Here is a 6,067-nt window from a genome sequence, read left to right as displayed (position 1 = left end):
TATAAAATACAGTGTGCATACAGTGACCATAAAAAGAGGTGTGCCCGATGAGTCCCATATAGGATAACTATTCTGCATTGGTTTGGAGTCACTAGGTCACATGACTTGGGAGGTATTGAAAAAAGAGGACCATTCATATAGGAAATAATGTATTTTTTTTTACAAAATATTCATATAAAATACAGTGTGCATACAGTGACCATAAAAAGAGGTGTGCCCGATGAGTCCCATATAGGATAACTATTCTGCATTGGTTTGGAGTCACTAGGTCGCATGGCTTGGGAGGTATTGAAAAAAAGGAGACCGTTTCTTATGGTAAATAATGTATTATCTTTAAAATATTCATATAAAATACAGTGTGCATACAGTGACCATAAAAAGAGGTGTGCCCGATGAGTCCCATATAGGATAACAATTCTGCATTGGTTTGGAGTCACTAGGTCACATGACCTGGGAGGTATTGAAAAAAAGGAGACTGTTTCTTATATGAAATAATGTATAAGATATAAAATATTCATATAAAATACAGTGTGCATACAGTGATCATAAAAAGAGGTGTGCCCGATGAGTCCCATATAGGATAACTATTCTGCATTGGTTTGGAGTCACTAGGTCACATGACCTGGGAGGTATTGAAAAAAGGAGACTGTTTCTTATATGAAATAATGTATTTTCTTTAAAATATTCATATAGAATACAGTGTGCATACAGTGACTATAAAAAGAGGTGTGTCTGATGAGTCCCATATAGGATAACTATTTTGAATTGGTTTGGAGTCACTAGGTCACATGATGTCAAAGCTATTGACAAAAAAGACTATGAAGGTAATTCAGAAGGTACTTTTTAGACGGTCCCTATGGTCGGCTGGGAGCAAGTAGACAGGTCATCTGTTTGTACATTGTCTGCAAACACGGGGTGAAACCGGCCGCATAATTTTTTTTTTGAATATCTGTCGAATATCCGAATATCAAATATCAAACTAACTTCACCTCGGTTCGACAGAAAACTTTAGTTCAGGTGATACAGGTAGCTGCTTGATGTAATAGTTGACAGCTACAGTTTAAGAACAAGTTAACCAAGAACAGGATCAGCCCTAATCGAAAATCACATGTTATAGGACAATTATTTGTCTTGGCTTTAATCATATGAAGGCAGTTGGCTACTTTTCCCACAGCTCTCTCTCCTCAAACTCCCTGGACATTACTTTCAAACTGAGCTAGTTCAGACAAAGACCACTGGACTGCCTATGCTCATTTAAACAATTGAGCAAAACCTTCTTGCAGTCGTTTTTAAATAAATTTGAAACAGATTCAAAAACATCTTATTTTAAAAAAAAGCATCACAGTAGAAAAGGAATGGTCACATTTATATATCAATGTTTATTATATAAACATTAAATGGGCACGCACAGTAGGGGTGTAAAGGTAAACCTATTCATACCTTACCATTTAGGTACAGGATGTTCAATACAGATGCAAATGCAGCCTTTAACAGTAATTGGCCTATTTCACGCCGCCATTTTGAATATCGATAAGCCGTAAACTCACTTCCGGTTAACGATGTCTTATGGAGAAACTAACGTTATCAGAGCTATCTACAAGTTTACAAGGAATTTGCGGCATCTGCCAAATATTAATCTGTCATAGGTGGCAGATATTGTGGAACATCACACGAAAACTAAGCGATCCAAACTGGATCGGGGATATAAATTGTTCCATGAACAATTTATATATAAATATGAAGGTAAAGTCAGTCAGCTAGCTAGATGGCTAATACCAGATAACTAGATGGGTAATACTAGATAAGACACAACAGCTTGTAAATGCACTTCAATAAAGCAGTGTAACAAAATGATCCTGTAGCTTACTTCTACTAAACCATCAGAATTGGATTGTAGATATAGATTGTTCCATGAACAGTTTCTGTTTTGTGAAGGTAATGTTGATGTCAGCTAGCTAGGTGGCTAATGTCAGATCCAAACAGCTTGTAAATGCACTTCAATAAAGCTGTGTAAAGAAATGATCCAGTATTTTATTTTGAAATTATTACGTGCATGTTTTTGTATAGTCTCCAACATAGTAGGCCTAGATGGTAGTGTCATTGTGAGATCACTGTGCTACCAATCTCTTAGAAAAAACGAGGAGCCGCACAAACGAGGTGTAGTGAACATTGAATCGTCAGGGGCAAAAGGAACAAGTACGCCGAAATAGCTATTGTTTACAAGTCTTTTTGAAGGGGGTGCGTTGGCCAAATAATATTTAAAAGATTCAACACAAATGGCTATGGTTTGTGAACAAAAACGTTGTCTAGAGTATGCATCAATAATTGACAAACAAACGCTACCTACCCTGTTTTTCGTGCTAAACGTCACTGAAGCCTAGTTGATTGAAGGATGACCTCTTACTTGCAACAGTGTCGATGTCTGAGACCTGGGCGATGTTTGAGCATCTTGCAATGTTAATAACAAAAGCACCTTCCTGTGTAGACTACAGTAAGGAGCCTAACTTGTGAAAGTTAGGTGTGTTTTATGGGGAAATGTTTTGGATATCATAGAAATGATGGTCATATGAAGGACAGATATACATTTAATCAATGATATACCAGCTTGGCATATCATTGATTAAATGCCTTGTGTGTATGTGTCCTTCATATGACCATAATTTGTATGATATCCAAAACATTTCCCCATAGAAACACACATAAGTAGCAAATTGTTGCAACACTATGGAAGACAAAGCTCTTATTTGTTTCCCAAAAGTTTTAGTTGTTGTTCCACGAGTTAAGGTTCAGAAACTTTTGCTAATATGTTCCACTCACCGTGCTATTACTAACACTACTTCGGCCAGCAAGACGGGGATATGCTGTTTTGTGTGTTGGTAGAGGACTCTGTAATCACATTGTTGCACATGCCACGTACTGAGGTAAACGTAACCTAAACAGTTGGTCATTAAAAAAACAAAAACATTGGGACGCTGCAGAGTGAAATCCACATTATATATGCCCTATAAAAGGTTAGTGTCAAAGTAACAAGTAAACAAGAAACATATTTTATTGAAAAACTTGTGGACATCATAGAAATACACAACATGGAACAATACATGAACACCCAAAATGAACACAATGAACAAACTATAAACCAATTATATATTTGTATTTATATATATATATATATATATATATATATATATATATATATATGTGCACCCGGTGCCACCTGTGGAGAGCAGGCTCACAGCAAGCCATGAGGTCCTTGCTGCCAGGAGAGATGAGACCCAGCAGTGGTTGGCAGGGAGGATCCTCAAGGGAACGTGGCAAACCGCAGATATGCGGCAGGGGCTGGAGCCAGAAGTGCTCCACCACTACGTGGATCTCTGGTAGGTCAAGGTCTCCCACTGCAGCATCGTTATGATACATCTGGGTGCAAGCCTAGATTGTCAGGTGGTTGATCCTTTGCAGGTTCCCCACTTTGTACTAATGGAGGTGAAATGGCCAGACATCACCAGCATCACGAGACACCTTACATCAAGTTCGTTGGGGCGAAACCTCAACTAAAAATGAGTCACCAGAATTTCACCCAGGTGCAAGGACAGCTTGCAGTCACTGGCCTTCCCTGGTGTGACAGTCACTGACACCAAGTCAGACATTTCCGTGTAGAGGAGAGGATTTGGTGAGACGAGTCCTTCATTGAAGTTCTGAAAGACAAATTAGATATTTTTTATCATTCCACATTTATGGACATATTTCTTCAATAGTATGTGTGTGTGTGTGCATGCGTGCGTGCGTGCTTTGTTCAATTTTCAATTTGTCTGTTTTACAATTATTCTGTTGATCATGTGGGTGTGCATGTGTATGTGACATATTTCTCGATGTATTTTCTTGATTTCGGATTCAGTGATTATTACTAACAACTTAGCATGTGGGAGTGTATGGGTGCGTGCGTATGCATATAGAAGAGCAGGGAAGTGAAAATACTCACGTGACAACACCAGCACCTCCAGTTCCACTATCCTCGTGTGAGCTGCATCCAATGCACCTACCTGATGCAAAGTAGAGAAAAAGTAGAGAAATAATGAAACAGATCACAGCACCACTTTAAACTCTATATCTATGTCTATATCAAGAATAGCTTATTTTCCTGATGCTGACATCCTGCTAAACTGTAAACAACAATGCATATTAATTAATTACGGTACACTACAATTACTGTAGTGTGCAATGATGACATACTGTAGTAAGTTATGAGTGCTGTGACACAAAATAACATCACAATAATCTGTGTTTCAGTAAAAGGTGTATGAAATATAAATGTATGAAATAATCTCTCGTTTAGTTTAAAAACAGACACAGTAACACAATTTGCTGTCTAAACCTAGCTAAGATTACTATCTATATCTTTGCTTTGTTACCTAGGGCTATTGGCTCTGTGCAGCACTAGGTAGAGACAAACTCCACGTAGTGCACGTAGGCGGGTGGAAGCTAAAATCACGTAAATATCTACTTGAAACAGAGCAGACTGGCACACACCAGTGCTCCGTGGAGCTGCCCACGGGTTTAAGAAGTGTAAAACACTTACAGCAACTGAAGCATTCATCTTTAGGTGCTATTTAAAAGCGATTACAACGAGCTAGAAACGTGTGCCGTTCACCCACCATAACACAAACACGAAGTTCGTCTTTCATATCATGCCGTAGGCTGGTGTATTTAGGAAAAAGGTGGAAGCTAAAATTGCGTTTAAATATCTACTTGAAACCGAGCAGACTGGCACACAGCAGTGCTTCATGGAGCTGCCGACGGGTTTAAGAAGCGTAAAACACTTGCATAAATTGTATTTCATACATTTTGGCACAACTGAAGCATTCATCTTTAGGTGCTATTTAAAAGCAATTACAACGAGCGAGAAACGTGTGCCGTTCACCCACCATAACACAAACACGAAGTTCGTCTTTCATATCATGCCGTAGGCTGGTGTATTTAGGAAAAAGGTGGAAGCTAAATTTGTGTTTAAATATCAACTTGAAACCAAGCAGACTGGCACACATCAGTGCTAATCAGTCACCCATGGTTTTAAGAAGCTTAACACTTGCACATTTAATGTTATTTCTTACGTTTTTGGTACAATTTAAGTACTCATTATCTAGTGCACAGAGCCAGTAAAATTCTCTAAATAAACATAATGTATATGCAAATGTACACCTGGCTATTTATCTCCTTGCCAATTCATCTACTCAGATCAAATCTCCTTGCCAGTTCATCTACTCAGATCAAATCTTACCAGGGGATGGTCGTGCATCGTAGTCGTGGTCCGTAGCTAAGCTTAGCTAGCTAGCAACATCAACATCTTCGTTTCTACAAGGTTGTTGGACTTCATGAACATCAAACCCCAATCTCTTAGTTGTCCTCTCAAAAACAGACTTCCTGGCTTGGGTTGTGTCAGAGACCCATGAAAAAACAAAAGGTACCGCGTCTTGTTTACCTCTGGTTTGTTAAAACCACTAGGTGTTTTGTACAGGTCACTGCTATGGAAATGCATACTAGAAACGACTGTGCTATTAGAGACGTTAAACAGTGGGCCTTCCTCTCTCCTGATGGCTTGAATCCATTTTCTTCGACAGTCCACATTGCGGGGAAAATTATGAAAGCTCAAATATGGTTGTTTTTATCTGCTGTTGGTACACAGAGGTACATAATACCGCCTTGTACAAATCATCTGTGCAATTGCCATTCACCGTGAACGGTTTTCCGCATGACCGGAAGTAGCGATACATCTTAACGTAGCAAAACGGAAGAGACGCCATTTTTAGATGAGATAGGCCTATCAACAGTAGAATGTTATGCCATGAACATATAAGTGGTGACCATAGTGGCGGACCGTGCGTTCAGTGGTTAGGCCTTCAATGATGACCATTTTTTGACAAAAATAATAATAGGGGGGCGTTACGGCGGAGATTTTTTTTTTTACATTTCAGCGTTAAAATGTGTGCAATTTCCCAGCATTTCATGGTGGGGGGAATAGTTTTCTCTTACGCGAGTCTGTAGCACTAGAATCTTCGTTACACAAACAATTAAT

The 6,067-nt window shown here is 38.9% G+C and overlaps 1 long non-coding RNA gene across 1 annotated transcript; it reads right to left on the bottom strand.

Annotated features, from left to right (window-relative positions):
- Positions 1 to 3,588: 3,588 nt before the first annotated feature.
- Positions 3,589 to 5,752, bottom strand: LOC143118539 (uncharacterized). Its single transcript, XR_012986186.1, has 3 exons — positions 5,273 to 5,752; positions 3,977 to 4,037; positions 3,589 to 3,692 (listed from the first exon to the last, which is right to left on the bottom strand). It is a non-coding gene; the product is annotated as an uncharacterized LOC143118539 (long non-coding RNA).
- Between the last annotated feature and the right edge of the window lie 315 nt (positions 5,753 to 6,067).

This window comes from Alosa pseudoharengus, unplaced genomic scaffold (genome assembly GCF_046254945.1).
Source record: "Alosa pseudoharengus isolate Yale_2024_CS ecotype anadromous, Long Island Sound unplaced genomic scaffold, YU_APseudo_1.1 YU_APseudo_1.1_scf_12, whole genome shotgun sequence".
Classification (NCBI taxonomy): Eukaryota; Metazoa; Chordata; class Actinopteri; order Clupeiformes; family Clupeidae; genus Alosa; species Alosa pseudoharengus.
The sequence above is the reverse complement of the archived record's forward strand: the minus strand, read 5'-3'. Positions and strand labels throughout refer to the sequence as shown.